Below are 24407 nucleotides of genomic sequence, written 5' to 3'. Positions count from 1 at the left end.
GAAGGCAAAAGTTTTCTGTTCAATAAATGAAAAAAAAAAAAGTGAATCTGAAGATTTAGAGAAATCTGTAGTTGAAAGAATCAATCCTGAAAGTTAACTCTGTCAAGTAAAATACACTCTAGAAAGGTCACTGTAACTTGCCCATCTTGGAACAAGGAAGTAATATTTCCTCTTTTATGAGTTTGACTGAGCTGAACCGTAAGAGTCGATTATGTGCTTCCTAAGAGATAATACTTTCACAAATGACAAACCAGTATTCACCTCACTTAACCAGATGCCTATAACTGAGCTTGTAGCTGAGCTATATTGGGTCCCTATATGGTCAATGAAGGGAAATGGGCTCTTTTACAATATCTGACTCATCTCACCTACGTTCGATAAAGAGTAAGACGAATTTCTCTGCGAAGTGCCTACTTCTTCACTGCCTATGAACAAGGAGTCTAAGCAGGCTGTTGTAAGTATCCACACTAGAAGAACTGCAATCGCAGTAACAAGTTGGAAGGAGTTGAGACATAAACAGCAAAATATCAGAAAAGAAAGGAAAAAAAGAGATAGATAGTAACTATGCCTCATCATTACAGACAGCTGCAAATACCCTCTAGGGGCATATCTATGGAGACCCAAGACTTTACTCATGTCCAAGTATGATACCCAGTTTTTTTCCATGAAAGCCCACTCTTCCCCAAACCAGCAGAAAAATAATGGGAGAATCTTGTTCATCTTGATGAATGTAAGACTTGGACCTAACATCTAAATGAGATTTGTCTGAATGAGACACTTTCTTATAATAACATAGTAATGAAAGATTAAGGATAGATGAAAAAAGTATATACTGTAGTAGGAAATAAACATAAGCTGTAAGACCAACATGCTTTCTATGGTTTATGTGGGAGTCTTCAAAGAACACAGAAGATAGAAAGGGAAGTTCAAATGAAAATTAAAGAAATCACTGCTAGGCAATATTGCCTGATAAAATAACTGTCCTTCAGTCTCCCTATTCCATCTATTCTATTGTTGATTATACTCACTGGGATCTTAGGATAAATATTAAGGTCGCTAAGACAAAAAAAAAAAATAAAAATACTGTGAGTGTATCTATCTACAGAACACCTACCCTAAATGACCAACTGGAAAGCAATCTTATTTTTGCTGCTAATTTTTACTAATAATTTTTGGCAACTTCCACGTTCTGTTCAATTTTGCTTCTCAAACCAAGTTCATAACCTGGTATGTGGAATGCATACACCTGGGGATGAAAGAGCAGCCTTATTCCTCATGATTTGAAGGCTAGGAAAAGATAAGACAGAGTAAAATTTCGTTTAGAAGGAGCAGCTCGGTGGACACGGAGGGCAGAACTAGTCTGAAAGTTTATGATTACTAATATTTACTTATTGTAACCAAATAAAAGATTCCAACATCAGACAGACAATATACTTGTACTCATGCACATGCCTTTATAATCTGTAAAAACATTTTTTTCTTTTTATCATAGTATTTAAGATTTTTACTGACAGAAAAAAATAATTTCATATTATTAAGTAAACTGTGTACTGCAAAATGGCATACATGGCACCTTTTATAAATTAAGCATTAGTTAAGCTACTAATCCATTTAATATTTCTAACATCATCTCACTGATGTATGGAAAGAAATACTAAGACCTTGCAATTTAACTTCCCTTGTCAATCAGGCCACGGTCACGGATATAAATACCTGTGAAAAGAAACAGATAAGGGGACTATGTGGGAGAGAAACATGAACAATTTTAAATCTAAGGAGTGTTTTTGTTTTTGAGAAATTCTTATAATTATTTTGCTTTAGAGAAGAACATCAATTTTCACTTTCTATGATGGAGAAACATAAAAAAAGGAAAAAATCACAATTTTGTTACTAAACATAGGGTACAATTTCATGTGAAAGATGGAAGAATTGAATGTGCTGGCAGACTTTCTTAATTTTGTTTCCTGAAGTGCTTTAAAACAGAAATGACAGCTTTTTCATTATGGTAATCACATAAGATTTTTTTTTAATATGTGTAATTATGTAAATTCTGGGTTTGATACAAGCAAGGGCTATTACATTGTGGTTGGACATATATACAACGAAAGGTCATGTAGTTTGATTTTTCTATCTCTGTCAAGATATACTGTTTTATATTGATGTTTTCTTTTGTTATGAAACAGACCACAAAACACACCAGAAATCCTTCTCTGAATGCCCTTATCTTTCCACCTGATAAAGAAAACAAAGCAAGTGTTTTCCAGAAGGCTGTAATCAAGCCAAAGAGTGCTATATAAAAGGAAACTTTCTGCATGAATGTAATGGAAAATGGGAATTTCATGCATCCACCATCAGGCTAAAATCTAAGTTGTCCTTCCCACGTACTCTGGGTTTAAAATAACAAAACAGTGACTGTGTGGTTCATCATTACTTCAGCTCTAAAGTACTGCTAAGCATGCTAAGTAAGACTGGCCATGAAAATCACTTTACCATTTAATGCAAATAGTCTCACACTCTCAGAGGAAATGGCCACTACAATATCGAGAAAATCGGAAGACGTTTAAAGTAGGAAATTAAGAAATATTCAGAAAAAAAAAATTCCTGCATTTCCCTCTAACTTTTTGTGCAGACTTTTTATTATTTAATATTGGAAATACTGTTCTTTCATAGTCTTCTCTGTTTCTTGAAAGTGTAAAACCATGATAGGATACCATTAAAAAAAAGTAGAAACATGTCTGATCTATTGCAATTACATTTCTTAATACACCTTCAAAAACTGTAATTTGTCCTACTATGCATGATAGAAATAGCAGCCTTCTCCAACAATACATATGTCAATCCATAAACATTTCATATTCATACCTATGTGGTTCTCCACTCAAACTTTAGAGTTCTGATCTAACCCCCAGATAAAGTAAACCAGAATAGAATCAGATAAACAAGTTCACTGCATTAATACAAAAAAATAGGATCAGTATAGTTTGGGATTCCTCACCTTAGTAGGAAAGCACAGGATTTTTAAGACTATAATACTGACAGTTGGACCATGATGATGACAGTGTGTGTGACATGTTGTGGGAGACCAGGAAATCTGAGAGCAAGAAGCAAACAATAATGTACACCAGGTAAACTCAGAGCTGCTTTGCTGAGGCAAAAATTTATAATACTATACTGGATTATTTCAATGAATAAGTTAGTCCTCCACAAAAAAAAAAAAAAAAAAGGTTTCAGAAAAAAATAGGAGGAGCTTTCCTTACAGGAGATATCCTGGAAAATCTGTTTCAAGCGTACATTACAATAGGAGAGTTGGAACGGAATAACAAAATTAGCTGCTGCAAACTGCCAAAACTAAATGAAAAGTATTCGCTAGTTTTGACTAGCGAATTTGACTAACATTTAACTAAAATATTATTGTAGATGTACAAGCTGTCCAAAGCAGGTTGATAGTGTACATGCCTGGGTTCCCCTCCTGCCCTGAATGTAATCTAAGTACTAGTTTTGCTTTCCACTCATTTGTAGTGTGACAGCATGTTGTCACACTGCAAATGAATTCAATTCACTGTGGGAAAAGCTGCACAGAACTGTCACAGCAAAAAACGGTAAGTGAGTATCAAATGCCAACAAAACAGACACTTTCATTAATGTCCCTCCAGTTTAGAGAAAAGAATGTCATGGAGGACAGTGTCAAATGCTTTGCACAAGTCCAGGTAGACAATGTCAGTTCTGTAGCCCTATCATAGAAGGCCACCAAATTGGTCAGACAAGGATTTCCCCTTTGCATATTTTTCATGTGCCTTAGCATGCTTTCCATGAGAATCTGCTCTATGATCCTGACAGGCACAGAGGTGAGACTGACTGGTCTGTAGTTTCCCGGGTCTTCCATTTTCCCCTTCTTGAAAATGGGGGTTATATTTCCCTGTTTCCAGTCATCGGGAACTTCACCTGACTGCCATGATTTTTCAAATATGATGGACAGTGGCTTAGCAACTTCATTTGCCAGCTCCTTCAGGACCCGTGGATGGATTTCATCAAGTCCCATGGACTTGTGCACGTTCAGGTTCTTAAGATGATCTCTAACCTGATCCTCTCCTATAGCAGGCCCAAGGTCTTCATTCTTACAGTCCCTGCATCTGTTTTGCATAACTTGAGCAGTATGGTCAGAGCATTTGGTGGTGAAGACTGAGGCAAAGAAGTCATTGAGAACCTCAGCCTTCTCCAAATCAAGGGTAGCCAATTCTCCCGTTTCCTTCCTGAGAAGGCCCACATTATCCCTAGACTTTCTTTCGGTGGCAACATACCTGCAGAAGCCCTTCCTATTACCCTTGACATCCCTGGCCATACTCAATTCTATCTGGGCCTTAGCTTTCCTGACCTGATCCCCAGCTTCCCAGACAACGTTCCTCTATTCTTCCCAGGCTGCCAGTCCTCACTTCCATGCTCTATAAGCTTCTTTTTCCCTTCATACCTGAGAAAGCAGTATAATCTTCCAAAAAATGCTTTTCTAAGTTTTTGTTTTAACCCCAGCAGAAGAGTTTAGCTGCAGTGACTCAAAGTGACTTATGCTGATTTAGCCAGTTGAAAATCCAGACCAATAAATTTAGACTATCTTCTGATAATACTCCCAGTTAGAAAAAAGCAATGAAAGTCAATACACTGAAGGGCAAAACTTAAATGTGACTGCAAATTCTACACTCAACGATCCTAGTAAACTTATTCCCTTAATAGCAGAGGTTTTAATCATATCCTTTCAAGACCCATGAAATATTAAAAAACAGGACCACAAACCAGAAGTCTTTCAAATTCCATTTCTTCTGATTAAATAAAATTCACTCCGATTTTAAATAATGTTCAGTACAAATGGGTTATATATTATTAGACTCCATATGAACTTTAAATCATAACTAAAGAATCCAACTATAAAGGGTAAACATACAAGTATGGTTCATGCTTAAAGAAAAAAAAAAGGTCACCAAAACCTAATTAAGAGATTTCACGGGGAAATGAAAATAGCTCATGTTGTATGTCCCTTCCAACTGAACTACTCTATTCTATTCTAGTCTAGTCTAATCTATCGAAGAATTACAGATCTTAAAACACAATCTTATTAACATTTCTGCTACGGATTTGCAAAGATTTGCAGCCAGCATGGGATTAATATCCTACTCAATTCCTTTCATTAAGGTACTGCACATGAGAAATTTACTGCAGACATGCCAACAGGAAGAACACTTAGAGATCAACCAGAAGGAATTTTTAGCTGGAATAAAATGATCAGACACATTAACACTCCGGTATAGGCAAGCAGAGTTAAACACAACTATAAGAAAATTAAAATTCTAACAACATAATAAAATGGATTAGAATATTTATTTTAAAAAATCCTGCAATACCTGTTTCTGGAGCTGCCAAAATGTCAGTGAAGTGATGGGCTATTTAAACAGAACCTTGCAAAAACATGTGATGCAGCAGGGTCACGTAGATTTGACAAATTACATTAAAGGTTTATGTGGAGCTCACATTGAAGCGAAACAGGTACTACGTATCCAATACCTTTCTCTTCTGTGGACCTCACACCATCCTAACCAGTGAAAGTTACCGTCTTAGCAAAAACTGAAATCTGGTATTTGAAAGATTTTATGCTTTTTAGGAAAAGCATAGGTTTAAGTTCCAGAAGTAAGGCAAGTACTGCTTGTGTCTAGTACAGTGTAAAATACATAATTAATTTTTTTCTGTTGGATTCTAATGAAACTTGCATATAACTGTATTTTTAGAAGATTTAAAAGCTCAGTAAATTGAAAATTCCTGGAAAATGTTCAAGGGGAACATCTGACCTGCAGTTAATGAATGTGCCCTGCTAAACAGTGTGGGACCTATTAAAAAAAGACCAAATACCACAGGCTAAGAAATTCAATATTGCTTAAGAAGAGAGCTTCAGTCCAGGAAATCTGCAATCCCAAACAATCAAGAACATACCAGCTACCCGACCAAAGGGACCACTGAATGAAAGAATATCCGTTTGCCTAACTATGATTCTGGCGTCCTGATACCACATTGCTCCGTTAAATACTTTATACTTTATACTTTGGACAGATAGGGACTTTGTAACATAGACTCTCAAAGTACCCTCAAAAGTACTAAAAAAAAAAAAAAAAAAAAGTGTGTGTGTCAGAGAATAATACATTATATCATATTATCTCAAGCAAACAGGAATATACAAATAACTAAGCAAGCTAACAGCAAGAACCTAAAGTCCCACCTTCATAAGCTCCCAGTGTATGAGATATAAGAGTTGCTTGTGTTTTTTATCTGTGCTCTGTTCTACTCCCAGAAGAACACAGAATCACAGAATGGTTTGGGTTGGAAAGGACCTTAAGATCACCTAGTTCCAACCCACCTGCCATGGGCACGGACACCTCACACTAGATCATGTTGCCTAAGCTTTGTCCAACCTGGCCTTGAACACTGCCAGGGATGGAGCATTCACCACTTCTTTGGGCAAACTGTGCCAGTGCCTTACCACCCTCATAGTAAAGAACTTCTTCCTTATATCTAACCTGAACTTCCCCTGTTTAAGTATAAATCCATTACTCCTTGTCCTGTCACTACAGTCCCTAATGAAGAGTCCCTCCCCAGCATCCTTGTAGGCCCCCTTCAGATACTGGAAGGCTGCTATGAGGTCTCCACGCAGCTTCTCTTCTCCAGGCTGAACAGCCCCAACTTTCTCAGCCTGTCTTCATACAGGAGGTGCTCCAGGGCCCATATCATCTTCATGGCCCTCCTCTGGACAGCTCCAACAGCTCCTTGTCCTTCTTATGTTGAGGACACCAGAACTGCACAGACTTAATTCCCACTTTGAAAACCACATTAGCAACTACAGTTTCCTTGATAACTATGAACTCAGTGGACACTGAAAGAAAAAAACCCTGACCTACTTGTACATATACTGAAGATACAATCAAATGCACCTATTAACAGAAAACTACTTAATATCTGAAGCTGCTGAGAAGCTGAAGCAAAAACAAGGCATAAGAATTAGAACACAAGAGAGTACGCACTCTCTTCTGTTGGAACTCAGTGCTCATATGGGCTACAGAAATCAAAGACATATCTACACTAGTAATACTTCAGTTCTAACAATCACATATACAAAAAAGAAAACAGGAAGAATTAAAAAAATAACATAAAGAAGTTCAGACAGGAATTGTAAATATAACGTTAAAAATATAAGGAGAGGTATGGGAAAAGGTGCCATACAAAAGGGAAAAAAGTTTCTTTACTCTGTAATTTAGAAAAGAAATGATTATGTGGGCTTATAAAGCAATAAACAATACAACGAAAATATACTAGGCTGGTATTAATCAGAAACAAAAAACTAATAAATTCAAAATTGACAAAAAGAAATGCTTAAACACCCCTTTTTCTCAACCTTGTGGTTCTTTTCTTATTTACTATTGGGGGCTGAATATGGAGCTCTTCAGATATCACACAGGTCTCTTATTGCTGTTACCTAATAAGCTCTGTATCAGGAAACATAATTTCAATCAATCAATATTCCAAAAGCTTCTTCCTTGTCCTTATGATATATCCAAGTTTCTCACCACACCCATAACTGATGCAATCCTATCATCTCCCCAGAACTGTATCCTCAATTTTACCCAATTTCTCCATTCTTGTCCAGACAGTATTTGTCAAGTACTGACTATTCAGAAGACAATTTCGGCTACTTGTGTCATTGTCAATCTATGAGTCCTTTTCCTTCTAAGTCTTCCTTACTGTTCTCCTCTACCCAGCAGCACTAAGAAGTAACTTTTACCTTTCCTTGATCTTCCTCATCCAACACAACAGAGCAGAGTCTCTGCATGTAAATGAAGCCTCACAAGCAGTGACTGGGAGAACCTAACATGAAATTTTCTTTACTAAGCTGATTATTCTGTAAATACAAGAGATTGTTGCCTTTTTCTCTGAAGAACGGCTTATCAACTCCAATGAGAGGCTGAGTATCAGGAAAATGAACAACAGCTTTGATCCAATACAGCCAATTCTATTTTCTTGTGTCTGAATGGACTTAAATACTCCTAAGGAAACACAACAGTTTTGTGTTAGCAACCATCTGCCTCAGTATAAATCCCAAGCAACAAGCACTGAAATAATCATCTTCTTGCATGTGGGCCTGTTAATACCCTTAAAAAACAGAACTGGTAATCCAAATCCAGATCCTCTCTGTATTATTCCCAGCCAACCTGAAGGTCTGTTAACAGGACAAACATTATTACTTCCAAAAGAATGTTTTATCTCTCAATATCTCAAAAGCATCACCAGTACTTACTTAGGTTTTATCAAGACTGCAGACTGGAAATGGAGACACCAAAGAATATTAGCAAATCAGCTGAATGTTTTTTCTCATTTTTTCTATTAATTTTCTGGATTTGGTTCTATCACTTCTAAAACATTAAATGGAAACTGGTGCTTTAAATAAAAGTAATTGAAAACATACATGTTTTGCATTGTTCAATAAATAATCTGGAAAAGTGCACAACACTTACCACAAGATCAAAAAACCCAATAGGCATTGAGGCTTCCCTAAAGACCCCCTTTCTTAAGGTAGTAAATTGCGTATTGCTGGCAAGTATTACACAGCTTCTACAAGTTAAGCCCAACTACCTTGACTCTGAAATGCAACACTTTCCCTATTTACAGGCAGAAGACAGCTGTGAGAGCCACTCTTCACTTTTTTCCAATGCAAGGCTACAACTTCATAGTTCCGTACCTCCGCAGCAATTTCCTTGCTCTCTGAGCTAAGATGCAAACGGGCACAGGAGAAGGAACTCAGCTACTACTTACTTCTTGAAAACCATGTGCTGTTTCCTGGAAGATGCAGTGAGCCATAAGGGAGCATTCTTAAACACAGTCCAGCTTGTAAGGTGCTTGTTGGATCACAGTAAGCCTCGCTAAACTAATCGTACATATGATTATCTACTGCTGCTGTCAAACAACTTGAATTTAGGAAGGATATCGATTTAAACATAGTGGTAACTGTTCTGGTTTGGTTCTCCATCTAAGTTTAAACTAGGTTGTAAATTGAACACTTATGCAAAAAACACACTCAATGTATTGATTTTTTAAAATAACCATAGATCTTAAAGCCTGCTGCTGGCTGTATTTCTATTTGCTTGATTATTTTTGTATAAAAAAGACATGTAATATAAATACTACAGGAGCAAACAACAACAAAATGCAGTCAAGTATGCATAATTTTCTATATAACGAATGTCAATTAGTTTCAGGAACACTGGGGAAAAGCTTGATGTACTTCTGGCTAGTTGTTTCGGTTAGCATTATCTATTTCTACCTATTACTGCAGTGACACAAAGGTACATACTACAAATGTCTTTAGTTGTCTTGTTCACAGATTGCTACTGTGGCTGACAGTCTTTGTCTTAAACTTGATGGGTGACAGCAGACAAGTATATATTTGTTGGATTCGGTTGGTTTTTTTCTTAAGAAACCATATGTATGTTGAATAATATACCCACTAATATACAAAAAATTCGGACTTTATAAAATGAAAAAGTGTGTTCAAGTTTGAATGTTTCACGTGTCAAAACCTGTTCAGAAAGTGATTTATGAATACTAGGTTACCCTCATGAGAATCTTTATGCACCACAATCTAAGGGAATATAATTCACATGCAAAAGATTTGAGAAGAACATAGGACTCCATTAATTTGATTTGCATGTGACACTTTTACACAATAACATGTTTCCAATGACTACTCCTGAATTCATGTCTGAATTTCATCAAATAAATTAGACGTCCTTGGTACAAGATGGACCAATGTTACGCCTGTATTTTAAAATGGAATGAGAAAATTGTATTTGCCAGCATTTCAGATGGAAGAGATCTACTACACAAGTTGGAACACCTGGACATGTGGGTTTGGGTCATGCACACATGGACTGCAGTAAATCAACAGCATCAGAAATATCTCAGACTAGTTATGTGCATGCACATCAGTTGGACAGCACGTGCACAGGAGGGATGACATGTTCTGGATGCATCTAACTCACTTCAGGAGCAGAGAAAGGCTGATTTGCTTATTTGTCCACAAATGACCCTCCTGGAGACACTGCTGCTGCTCTGCCTATTCAGGATTGCAGATTATCCCAGAAAGTGGCAGAGTAGTAGATAACTTGCAGTAATTTACTGGCACACCGTTAAAGCAGTTAGTTGTTCTAAAGAAAAAAAAAATAATTGGACTCTACTTGCCACTCCCTAAATTAGGGGTAGCTGGTCAAGGTCACTCATATTAATGAGCTCTAGATTAAACATTAAATCTAATTCACATCTAATTCACATCAAACTCCTTACAGAATCCAGAGTATTTAACAAAAGCATGGATTTTACTGATTGAAAAGCAAAGAAAAACTGCCATAAAGCTACAGATAGAAGACAGACTAAGAGAGAATAAAGACAGATTTATTTGTACAACAGTAGGAAAAAAGCAAGGAGGGAGAAAAAAGGTCGAGATGCAGACAATGAACTGGGAAAAGTATCATGCTTCATTTATTCCCCTGATGTTCTGATACAAAATCTTAACAGGAAAGTGGTCACTCTCAGAAATGAAGCAATGAAAGTTTCAGGTTTCCCGTAACAGCCTTAAACGTGTTGCGGAACATCTGAACCCTCTTTAATAAGGAAGATCTTTTACACAAATTTTTTCTGTAACTTTGATGAAATGGTAAAAACAGTAATTCTGGTAATCAGTGATTTTAAATAATCAGATATAAAGAAGAAAGAAAGGAAGGAGCGCTGAAAAAAAAAGGAACGGGATGTAAGAACAGAACAATCAAAACCTGCCAAAATCCATTGTCTTTGGCAGGTTATTCTCTGTAGCGGAAAAAAAAGACCCACCAAGAAAGAAAATAAATCACAAGATAATGTCAGAAGCAATATCACTATGATAATCAGATGCGTCTCATTTCATAGTTTCATAGTTTCCTCTCATTTCCAGTTCCTTGCTTCTCTGTATGAGACATAGGACAGTATCACTATTGAAAAAGGTTAATCTGACATTATCTGCAGATAAAGTAACATTGGTTTTTTTTTTCTTTTTTTAATGGGCTTTTAACACCTCAAGAGATACTAATACAAGAAAAATACACTGTTAATACCTGGAGTTTAACAATTAAAACATAGGTCAAATTAAGAAAGACACTTAATCACCTTTGATGTTACGTGACAATACATTAGAAAAAAGCATAAAAAACTCCAGAGATTCTGCCAAACCATGTAAAATTTAATTGTTCATTCATTCATTTGTATTTATAATGAAGCTTCAACTAAAGTGTAGCATTCTGTTTTGCTTTAGAAAAAGAAAATGAAAAATATTTTAAACAGAAAACAACTTCTAACTTTCAACTTCCTTCCTCACTCAGCAAAAACAATCAGGCATTTTTCTCTTGCTCTTAATTTATCTCAGTTCCATTTGGATACTGATTCTTTTAGCTAAAAAACTGGGATGAAATAACACGTGTATGTTGGAGTGTGAGTTTACTTCAGTGACACATGAATTCATTCTTTTTACTAGAGAACAACGCTGTGCTTGAAACTGTTGACAACTATTCTGCATCTTGGTGTTCTATAAACTTTCTTATCAGTGGGAAATTTGTACTGGCATACTTGTGTGTGAATTTTAGCCTGAGTATAAAGCTACACAAAGATCAAGAAGACTGCCGGAGTTCATAGTATTTCAATTGCCTCTTCCTCATTTCATAGCTTACAGAAAAACATGTCACATTACTTTCTTTGCTAGTATCTATTTTATATAAACATTTACTTACACAAACGGAGTCTTTTAATCCATCTAACTGGGAAATGCACTCACTTGTTAGAATAATCCAAATCTGACATTTAAATCGGGTATATTTCATCTGTGTTTTTGCTTGTCCCCTACTCTTAAGGGACACCTGCACAGTGAAGAACAGACGGATCTTGTTCATCCCTGATAAGCTCACAGAGGCTTAGCTATAATATAGTCTTGCTTAATCCTCATTGGTTTTGCCTACTGAGCACAAGGCTGTTACCCTGACAACACAGCTGCAGTTGCCACAGCATCCAGAGCCACATGTGATGTCCAGGTTTACGGTATGGCCCAGTTGAAAATCTATTATTCAGTGCTATTTTCTACAAGTCAAGGCTAAAAATAAGATCGGTGAAAATCTTCCACACATTCTACATCTTCTCTTACAACCTCTCGTATTACTTACTTACAAAGACATTCCCTATATGGGATGGACACTTCTGACCCTCGGGAGCCACAAGAATTCTTGGTGAGCACAGAGTCTAAGGGAATGCTTTATTCAATGCATGTCATTTACATGTGATACGCAAGTAAGAATTAATCATCAGCTGGTGATACAAAACGACAGACAGAATTAGGAAACATATATAAAAATGCAGTAATCTGGAAAGTAATGATATCACAAACAGGGAGACAAGTCTACTCTTTTTAACTTTTTGAGTTCCACCCCCCCACCCCTCCCCAAAAGTAACTGGCATACATCATACCCAATGAACTGGTTTTGAAGTTGAGAATCATGCTAGACTATGCAAAGCCCATCATATATTTTTAAGCCTCACCTCACACCTTAGGCATGGTAGGCAACTGTCTATCCTCTTGATGCTAATTCAGGACAGAAGTAAGGCACAGAATTTCAACATTACTGACAGGCATTGGAACAGTTGCTGAGTGCAATGTGGAGTAACCCATGAATTCTGGATGACTTTGAAGGTTGCACATTATACTTTAAAAAACAATAAATGCATGGAAATTCTACAGCCACATACTACACAGAAAAGTTGATTAGATGATAATAGCATTATAACTCATTACTGGAGTTCAGAATAAATCAATATACAGTAATCTGTTACACTGGCAATTTTAAAGATGCACATATTCTTGAGCTTCACAGAGATAGAGGAGACTAGCCCAAGAACTATACATACAAGGTTCCAGTGCCCAGCTAAGTAGATGTACTTTGTTTCTATGAAATGCAAGAACACCACGTATCTGTCTTCCAGTGAGTTCTGAGCTTATGTCCTCTTTGTATGAGGACATACACAACTTGGTCCTCAGAGGTTACAGCTGTACTCATCACTCAACTGGGATGAGTTCACTCATCACTCTCCAGCACTCAGCCTAGCTGTCCTAGAACAGCACAAGTCCATGTTACTAAACTCTTATCTTCCAAACAGGCTGACTGCAAGCAAACTGCCAAGTGGGAATGACCAACAGCCTATACAAACTCCCTAACTTTGGAAATGTTTAGCAATGTCCTGGGTAAAACTCTACTCCGTTGTACAAATAATAAAACAGTATGGACAACTGAACTCAGCGAGGGGGGAAATTCTCTGGCACTCTGCAACCTACTAACATTCACATAACAGAGGAAGTGAGACCTCATGTGGCAAAAAACCTTCTGACCTCAGAGCTTGGGAGGTTACCCTGCATTTGCCTGTTAATGAAGCAACATCATTGTGAACAGCAGCACCAAATTCTACTGAATTTAGAAACTAAAATTAAATCTAGCCTCCTTCAAGCATTAGAAATAACAACAGTGGCCTGTGGTGTTTAGTTCTATCCAGAAACCCCAGAACAAAATGAGTCTAACGGAATTTAAAATTGAGAAACAAATCAAAAATTTAAAGCCAAACCCATGTGATTTGCACAAACAGAAGCCAAAAATCCTCTGTTGTTTCAGAGGCCATATGTCCAAATTAGTGCTGTAAGTTACGACTGATCATTTGACTCATCTCTAGTAAAATAAGCTGAGAATTCCGAATTAGCCTGGAGAACAAAGATTTCACAGGAATTTTTTTTTTTTTCGCTGAGAAGGAGGAGCATTATCGCTGCTGTAAATCAACAGAGCTACTGAGCCTCTGATACTTGTCCTAGAAATATTTCAGAATAAGTATGAAGTAAGGGTCAGCAAAAAGTTGCTGAGATTGTGCAAGCTCATCTATAAAGCTATTTGTACTACCTGGAAATATATGGCTGGGAATAATAAATGAAATATAGCAAACTAAGAACATGGAAAGGTAGAAAGATAATGGTTAATGCCTCATGAGTCACAGTCGTACAGCACTAACTGATAAGCACAAGATGTTGCAAGCTGTAATTTATAATGTTCTATCAGTTTCAATTGACTTAATAAGTTTCAGATCTTCTCTGGGTACATAATCATTTGTTCCGAATGGTTAGATTTAAATATTTCCATTAAAATTCTAGTCTCACATAAATCAACAACAAAACTTCAATGAAAAACTAGAAATTGATATAAACAGGTGAGGAAAAAGGAAAAAATTAATACAGTGATCAGTATTACAGGCTGTAATCTCAGCAAAATCTTGATCAAATCATTATGAACTTTGTGCAGCTAGCAGAGCAAAGTGATGGTAAGAAACCATGGTATATAAGGGGATTACTGCATGTTCACACAAATTCCTATCAAGTGGGAAAGAGAACATCAGAAAAAGCCAAAAGAAAATGATAATTTGAAAATTATTAAGTGGGCAATAATGGCTGGCATACAAAGGGAGGGAGGGAGCAGTGGGGCGCCAGAGTGAAACATTTGAAAGCTAGTTCTAAGGTGGATATAGAGATGAGATGGTGACAAGCTACATACAGTAGCAATATTTTAGATAAATACACGGGGAATAAGGCTATATTTTTCAAACTTCAGAAAAAGGATTTTACAGTAATTAAGATAAATGGTGAAAAAAGAAAACAAATGTATCAGTTCTGTAGCTGAATAAGGAAGGTGATATTTTAAAAATACTGTTCAGTAAGTATACGCAAAATAAAATCATAGTCAATCTAGCCAGATAATTCCTTATACTACAACAAAGTTATGCAGTGATGTAATGCAGTCGAGATTCTATACAAAAATTATTTTATTGGTTTAAATCTCTTCAAACAATTCTGACAGTGGCAGATTTTTTATCTGACCACATATCAACTAATTTAATATAAAAACAATAAACTGTTAAAAATCTTTTTTGTGTGTGTGTGCACTGGCTTATTTAACAGAAACTCACTATGTGCCCAGAACAAGTTAGTATTCTAACCTAACTCGCACTGGGCAAATTCAGTGCTAATGACTGCAGAATAAGAACGGGCTGAAGATGGCATCCTGGCTCCATTACCATGTGGCAGATGCATTGCCAGAAACAAGGCAAGAAACAGAAGAGGGAGGTAAGTCTGGAGAAACAGGGAGTTTTGCTTTGTCCCCTGCTGAACTGGAACCCTATAGTAGATGTTCATGGAAAGGTGACTTACTGATTTTAGTTTAGATGGAGCAAGAATAAAGTAATTAAAGAGGCAGATAAAAGCTTGACCTCATGGTTAATAGATTTCAGATGTCTGAGCCTGAATAAGACATTGCAATGGATCTTGTGGTAAAAACACTTGCAAGAGAAGGATTTAATCAATTGAGAACTCAGCAGTTTGTTTCTTAGCAACACAGGTCACCAAGAATACATCACTTGACTCATATAATTGATTTTCTATTGAATACGGTTAAATTTAAGTTTTCAGTTTTTCCTTTCAAGTATCTGAAGTATACAAGCTTACATGACAGAAAAGATCAGGTTAGCACAACTATGAACACAACCTCTCATGACAATGACTTTCCATTTTCAGGAACAGTGGAACAGAAAATGTAAAGAAAATTATTGTGGGTTTGAGAGTTTCTGGGAGGACTTTGTTGGGTTTTTTTAACACCCAACAAACTATAGCAAGTGGCAAGTGTTCGCCATCTGTCTGGCCCATATTTGTCAATTTAGACCTATGAATTTAAAACTATGAATTATATCGCTTTCAGAAGAAAAAGTATGAATGATCTGACTTTTTTTCCTACAGACTTACAGGCTACATATTAAATAACTAATAGAGAAAATTAGGACCTTGAAAGAATGCATTAAGAGAGACAATAGCAATTTTCTAAGATATTAAGATAGTACAGTGATAAGCTAGATACAGTAGGCCTAGTAAAATAATAATAAACCAAAGCGCATTTGGTGAATACTATCTGTGCTTTAGTCTCATGTTTCATAAATTAGAAAAGGTCTAAACCCCAAAATCTGAAAACTTGTAAAAACTTATTTTGAATAAAATACTGCCTATACCAAACTATTAATAATTATCTGCTCATTTCAATCCTGAGAAAGTTATTACTTACACAGATAATTGAACCACACAAAATTTGCATACTGCAGATATAAGACAGTGAAGAGAGACTAAGTGGCTTTCCAAAAATTATATTTAAAGTATTGCTTAAAAGAGTGCTCACTCTGTAAAGACTATGAGTACCTCACACTATCAATGCTCTGTGAAATCAGTGTTATAAAATACTTCACACATTTAAAAAATAACGTAAATACATAACAAAAATGGTAATTAGCCATTTCAAACCTTAATGATACAGAAACAGAACCTCCCTAGGAGTGACATTTTTATGAGAAATACAACCACATATAGAAAGACAGCTAAGGTTATTGGACAAAGATGTACCTATAGGAAAGCACCAGAGTTAATTATTAGAGATTCTGAAACAGGCAACAACTGCAAACACAGCTTTATTTGCATCATGTATTTTACATCCATAGCAGATTAAAAAAATCCTAAATCTACAGTTAAGAAAGGAACTTAATTTTCATAATGACCTTAAAAAGCACCAGCTGAGAAAAACAGAAAATAGTAACTACGAATGCTTAAAAAGGAATAATTACTAATGTGACCAATCTAATTTCAAATTCTTTAAAAAGAATGACTAGAGAATAAACAACAAGGTTACAATCTCACTCCTGTTGTAGGCTAGCACACATTGGGCAAGATAAAAGGAAAAGCAAAGTTAAGTGGATACAAGGCTTTCTGCAACAGAAGAAGGAATAAGAAAGAGGAAAAGATAATAATTAACTGAAAAAACTTCAAACAATCAGGGTTAATTCATGTTTAACAACACCAACAACAAGATTCTTACCTGGTAGTTCATGTTTACATCCCTAGAAGAACCCCGAATCCCTAAGTTCTTACAATCATATTCATGTAAGAATGGAAATATGACATTTAAATATATTTATAACAATGTTAATGTATGGAAAACAATGTTAAAAATGAAGTTACAAATAAAATAATATGTTGATAACAGTTGCTATTTTATTAAAGCAGGACTTTCAGTGAATGGCTTTCCTAGCACATACAGTAGTAATATGCATCTTTCTTGCCCGCTAACTGAAGGAGTCATCAGAACTATGAACACCCCTTTCAAAGATTAACTACTCAGGATTCCCAATCCATTGCCTTTTCTCATCTTCAAACAATGTATTTATGTTCTCTCTACTGCAGAGTCAGTGCTACCAGCCTAGCTCACCAAGAAATTCTTCTGAAAATTCTACTATTTATTTCCTTAAGTTATTATGAATGTATATTAATCAGACTATAACACAGACCAGTTGAAAAATGCTGATATTCTTGTGAAAGTATTACAAATCTAATTCGTAATTTTAGCCAGAAAAGTTATGAAGGAAGTTTTCATTTTATAATTTATTTGAAAACAGCTTTTCTGTACTAAATTAACTTAAATTTTAAAATAAAATTTTCATTATGGTAGGGAATTCAATCAAAACAAAGCATTCCTAAAAATACAGAAAACAGTGAATTTTCTTTATTTACAAAGGAAAAAACAGAGATAAAATAGTTAGATGACTTACATCATGTCACACAGTCAGGAGCTTGTGCAGGAGAAGGTCTTGTTTCACCCTTCTTGTTTCAAAAACTCTGGATTCTTTCAGGCTCCAATATCTGAAAGGAGAATTAAGCATAGGTTAAAAAGGGAGCAGTAGTACAGACACTAAAATAGGACAGAAAATTTTCCATTTCCTAAAAACCAGTGTAGCTTTCAGCATTATAAAACGCATTTTTTAATGTGATGGTGATTGACAGATTTTTCTCTTTGTCATAATTAATGATGCCTTGTCAGGTGTGTTCAAGTAATTACGGAAAGTCTAACAGCAAAATGAAACAATCCAAATTGCCAGCATCATCACGTATCTGTCATACAAATTTTCAATCACCACAGCTCCAATTTCAATTTTTGTATCATAATTAACCTTCATTACAGCAACATTAAGACATGCAAGTAATTCCAATAATCTTAATTGTCTCACAGTAGTAATTCATGTTTAACTACCTGCTTGTCTCTGTATTCCTTGTTTATGCTTTTCCTACACAACATTTTTTGGATTGCAGAGTTATAAAGACATTGCACAATTGAAAGTATGAAGTTTTAAGATGTGGCCAGCACACTGTACAAGGAAACACAGACATGTAGTGATATCTTTTCACCTCACCTTCCTCCCACCTAAATAAGTGTTCTAAAAAGTGCTAGCAGAAACTCAGACTCCTCAGTGATGGGATATGTCATGTAAAATTTGAAGAATTTCAGCATCCTTTTAGATGCAAATGGAGAAATAAAAACTACACAAAGTCTTACATAGTCTGTAAAGTAACACTTTGTCTGTAACAAAGTGATTGTCTCTGGTTGATGGAATTAATCATTTTAGAAAACATTACTAACTTAGAACAATTCAGCTAATGTGAACCAAAATATTCTTCATACAGCGAACACATTTCAATGCAGTTCAGCAAATCTATTACAATTTCCTATTAAGAAATTAGAGTTTCAACAGTATTAAACACCTTGTATCTTTTTTCTTTTTCAGAATTAAACAACACAATGAAATTCCACGCCAGAAAATTTATCCCTATAGCAATTTCAGTGCTGTTAACTTAAAAAAAAAAAAAATAGATTGTTTTAAGATTATTAGATAAGCAGTATTTAATGTTTGGAAAGCCCAGGAATGTAGTGTTATATGCATCAAACAACTTTTTTTGCTAGTCAGTATACTGTTACCTGAGTATACTCAAAAGAATTATTAGTTCTAACAAATTTGAGGAAGACTGCCAAAAATGATCAATACTGAGAGAAAGAAAGAATTAAAGAACAGAATACTTTTTTTTTTTTTTAAATTCTAGAAATGTTAAGCAAAAATAGCTAGTAGATTGATAATTATTTGATAATCACTGGATCCGAGTTTGCAGGTCAGAAGTTTTCACTATAGTTGCAGTGAGAAATAAGATATATCACCAAAAAGGAAAAATACTTTAAAAGAACTGTTTTATATGATATTCTGCTCATTTTCCAGAATTCTTAGACCCTTGTTAACCAGCATATTAACTACACCACACTTTATACAGTTCAGCTTTTCAACATGCACTGACAGCTGAAGCAACACAGTGGTCATTCACTTCCACCTATTAAGCAACAACCAACAAATTTTTATCTAGTTTTTTGTATACTTCTGCTTTCCTGTTTATTATTGCCTTCTAGGTTCATAGTTTCAATGTCATTTCACTTTCAGTTTTTCAGAAATGTCAAAGTTTGTATTAAAAGATTACAGTCCTAGTTCAATCATCTTACATGATATAAAAGACCTCCTAATGAAAAATATAAGCCCATACAAATGATTTAAAGGAAAAAAACCCAAACCACAAATAGTTTTTTTCTATCTTGCTGAGCGTGCAGCAACTGGATTTTTTGTAATCTTGACATGCTTACTATCTGTAAAATTCCAGTAGTAACAGGACCAAATTTGACTGGTGCAAATGTAACACATTTGTTTCCTACTACAGTCTTCACAATGTTACTAGAGAAGATCAACCCTTCCTAAGCAGACGGTTAAAAATATTTACAACTGGTCAGTAACCAGTTCATCTATAATAGTTGGTTGGGCCTAAAGACAAGACACACAGTGATACAGTATAGAATGTAATAACAAATTATAGTATTCTCAATATGAGGGGGAAAAAAAAAAGTTAAGGATATTTAAGAGAAAGAAAATCTTGTAACTCCTGTAAGTTAATCACAATAGGCATCCCATGGCAATGCATTCTTGTCCTGGTCTCTTTGCCTACGCTGTTCTGTTTCAACCATGACCAATATAAATCTGCCTCTTGCCCCTTTCTTCTTTTCTTCCACCTCAGTTATTGTTGTATACATCCTTCCACTCTGTCCAGCAAACCCCAGCTTCTCCATTCTTCCACTTTTATCAGAGCTGCCACTCTCTCAAACGAAGTGACTCTCTACCATTCTATGGCTTCCTCATTGTTTCATGTCCCCTGCATGTCTCCCAACCATACCCTCCTTGTTCACTCTGTTCTTGACTATAAAACGACCTTCACAGTTGCATGGAACCTTCCCCCACCCCCACCCCCAGCACTTCCCCCCAGCAGAAATGCCGTGTTTTCAATGGAAAGTGGCTTAATTTTAACTTTTTTAACACAGAGTGGCAGGTTACCTCCTGCCTTGTACATTAACTTTAATATGTGCAATACATATATTGTACCACCTCAGAACAAGTCCTTTTCCTATTTTTGATTCATCATTTAATAGTAAGAAGTGAAAAAGTGAAGTTTTTAGCAGGCCTGAAATTTGCACTTCCAGAAGTATGCAAAGAGGTGGCTTTCCTGCCATTTTGCTAGAATTAGCACTGCGTATCTTGGAGGAGGCGTTGAAAACATAAACAGAGAAGGATACATTAATGGAAAAATCCAAAGAAGGAAGAAAGAAACAAGTTGCTCCTCACATCTCTGTGAAGGATATAAAATAGTGTATTTGCCATTCCCGCTTGTTGCAAGAAGTATTTAATAATTTACATCAACTGGCTACAACATGTCTTGGGCCTTCTAGTCCAGTGGGAAAGAAAATTTTGACTCAGTCTGCTACAAGATTGATCAAATTAGTTAATCTTCTGATGGTGAATAGCCAAATTTCTATCCCAATCATACACTTGGAAGTGTAATGGTGACTGATCTGCTGTGTAATTCACCCACAAACTGTCACTATTTGGTTTCTCTATTGTGACATAATTATGAATGCAAATCATACTATCTGCTAAGACAAAGATGCAGAGTTTTTCTCATTCCTGTCTCAAAGACAGTACAAGCTTAGGCAACCAAGAATTTAACAAAGATATTGTGATCACATGTGCAAAACTTTTGGTTGCTCTGGCTATTGCAGAAAACCTTTGCTGTATCTCAAGATTCAGTTGTTGGCACAGCTAGAGTAGCTTCTGTTCTTTGAGTCATACATCAGAGGGATTTGAAGCATATCCACCCAACCACACTTCATAGTAATTGCACTTCCAAACAACCATGTTGTCTAATTTGGTAGGGGAACAACTTATCTGTGTTCATGGCCAAACAACAACAAAAGTTTAATCAATTCTGCTGCCTGGCAGCTCAGTCCTTAAAAACTTATCCAGAAAAAGAAGAGGACGTAAATATAAGTTGCTATGAAAATCTTGTTATCTCACTCAAGCTTCCTTTCTAGCTCCCTATGCTTGGGACCTATAGTTACAGTCAATTTCATAAGCTCTCAAAAGCTGATGTTGAATATTCTCAATAAATACTCTTGCATAATATTATACAGATAGTATCTATCAGCAACTAGTTAGAAAAGTTTCGATTGCACTCAACTTTATTTAACTCACTTGTTACAACATTTTTAAGAATGCTACATGCAAATTATACATGAGTGAGATGTTACAATCAATATCTACCATCTTGAGCCAAGACAGGCAAGCTAAATGGGTTACTGCAAAAAATAATGTAAAAAGTAATGTCATTAATGTGGTTAGATGAAAAGCCACACTACATCAATAACAAGGTCTGGAAAAATTAGTCCAAGTGCAAGATAAGGTGTAAAGTACAGCCAAGAGAAGCTACATTGAGTAATACTTTGTAGAGATGCACAGAAACTTAATCCTTTCAAATGGCAGACTAACAGAGGTGATGGAAAAAGTGCAGCTGTTTGTTTAATAAGCAAAACTATAATGAAATGTAATTAAAGATTTAAACTAACATGAATCAGTTCTAATATTAACTGCCAAAGTTTTATCCCAATTAATATCTGAAGAGCAATTGGCATTATCTACAGATCACTACTGATATGATTAGCATATCAATAATTTATGCTAAAATTGCTGGTGAGGATTAGTTAAATTAAAGACTCATGCCATGTTCCTTTTTTGGTTCTGCTGTTACTTCAAGTAGACAAAAAAGAGTTGAATTTAGGAAGTAAGCTATGGTTATGCTACATAAACTGTATGTGTTACATAGAATGTACATCATGTATTATTCAGATTTTCATTTTTTAGAAAATAACTCTTTCTTGGTACATTCAGTTCATCATCTAGATGATATTCCATAATGCTTTGTAAGTCTCCAGAGACAGCTGCTCAAGACACAGTATACCCGTGTTTTGATCCATCTCTTCAAAATACAGATCAAATAGTTCAGGGACTGAGATTGTCATCATGATACTTTCCTTGACTCCACAATTGCAAAGATAACTTCTTCAGCTCATCTCAGCTGATTCCAGGAACAAATTCTGACTCACTGCATACAGTGAACGGTTTGAAGTGCAGCAACAAAACTCCTCTTACCCATTTATACTTTATTCAGAGATCCAGACCTGGCTATTGATACTCTATATCAGTTATGAAAAAGCCAGTTTTAATCCTGACCAGAATTTGCAGTTTAACTCACATCACAGGCCACCAAGTACTCTATAAACAAAACAACACTCAAAGCCATTTAGACCACAGAGTAGCAAATCACCATCTACTTTGTCATGTGGATAAGGGAGTGAGTGAAGTTAAAATTCCTTGACCTATATATTGACTTACATTTCTATATCAAATTATTTATCTTTCCAGTCTGGGACTGCATGGCTTTGTACATCTAACAGGAATATTATTTCCAATGACTGGGGGAGGGTGGGCAAGGAGGGCAGGAAATATACACTTCACTTAGTGTGTAAGAAGTACTAATTCTACCTTTCAGGCCCTCAGGAGGGTAACCAAACAGTCTCAGAGGTATATTACTCCTTATGAATTAAAAAAAGGCTCATTTTCTAATGGCTGTGTCTGCAGTGAGGTTTCCTTTGATTTCAAAATCATGTCCCATCTTCAGAAAAAAAAAAAAAAAAAAAATCGACAGCATCAAGCATTACAAAGTTCACATTATCTCTTACAGCAGGTTACCGTTCCTCATACAGAGTTAAATTACAGAGTACCAAGTTATTTAGTATACCAGCTTAGAGAACATAATTTCTTTTCTAATATCAATACAGTATTATTAAAAAAAAAAAAGAAGTTGGAAAATAAACAGACTTTTATGCCAGTTCAAAATGAGTTTTTCCTCTCCAATATTATTGCTCTTCCCTCTTTTGACAACTGCTGTTAAAGTAGAGATACAGATTTTCTCCCAGGGCCAAGAAAAGTAATTGCAAAATGCATCATGCCAACCCCATTTTAATTTTTATTTTAAATGTATTTTTTGAAGTATGTCTTTCTTATGCACTAAACAAAAGCAATTAACAAAGTTAGTAATGATGAATTATTTTCTCACAACTCTAGGGTACAGATTTATGTGTCTGATTTATATATGCTTACATATATACATATACACATAAAAGTGTATTCACTAAATTTTATTCTGAAATATACAAAAAAATCATATACGTGATCTATCAACATTAAAAAAAACCCACCAGAGACAAATATACCATTGCCTTTATAATCATTTCACCTGCTTCCAAAATTTGAAGTGCGCAAAAAAGCCCATATTCTGAAAGAAAACGGTTAGTTCATGTACTTTGCATGACTGGAAAGCAATAAAAACCAAACAAAAAATCCCCATACAAAGAATACACAAAACCATGTCCATTCATAACAACATTTAATTTAGTGCTTCATCTAAAAACATTCAAAAGAAATACAGAAACTTATGGTATATACAATAACAAATTTAACAGCAAAAGTACATGTAATATGTTAGACCGTGTAATGAAAAATCCTCTTTCAGATTGACTGCTCTGGAATCAGTGAGAAATAGATAACACACAAGAATGGACAGAATAGGAGAGCACTAGGCTGCTAAGTTTCTCTTATAGTTTAGTTTCTTTTAAGAAAACATTTTACAGTCTAACATAGAATTACAGAATATTGCTTTAAAAGACTCTAACACCAGATCCATTTCCAACACTGCAAGCCAATCTAGTATAAAATATCCAGAAGACATGCCCGAATTAAGAAAAACTTGGCACTCTCTGTATCTAGCAAAAAGAATGAAGGATTTTGATGAAACCCTGACAAACATTATAGTTAAGACTGAAGAAAAGGTTGCTGGGCAAGACCAGCAAAGCAGCACAGTTTACATAGCAAAAAATATGGTCTACATCTGCTAGTTTAAGCTGTAGTGATTTCCAGAGATTGTTCTTCAGTTA

The 24407-nt window shown here is 35.5% G+C and overlaps 1 protein-coding gene across 2 annotated transcripts in view; it reads right to left on the bottom strand.

The window, feature by feature from the left end:
• The window catches only part of PRLR (prolactin receptor), a 157855-nt gene that overhangs the window by 120568 nt on the left and 12880 nt on the right, over positions 1 to 24407 (bottom strand). For both annotated transcript variants that reach the window (XM_030470009.1, XM_030470010.1), the window contains exon 3: positions 17770 to 17860. The gene's annotated coding sequence lies outside the window, so the exon portion shown is untranslated. The remainder of the gene's footprint in view (positions 1 to 17769; positions 17861 to 24407) is intronic.

The sequence above is a fragment of the Strigops habroptila genome, chromosome Z, assembly GCF_004027225.2.
Source record: "Strigops habroptila isolate Jane chromosome Z, bStrHab1.2.pri, whole genome shotgun sequence".
In the NCBI taxonomy this organism is placed as follows: Eukaryota; Metazoa; Chordata; class Aves; order Psittaciformes; family Psittacidae; genus Strigops; species Strigops habroptila.
Note: the sequence above shows the minus strand (reverse complement) of the source record. Positions and strands in the feature narration are given on the sequence as shown.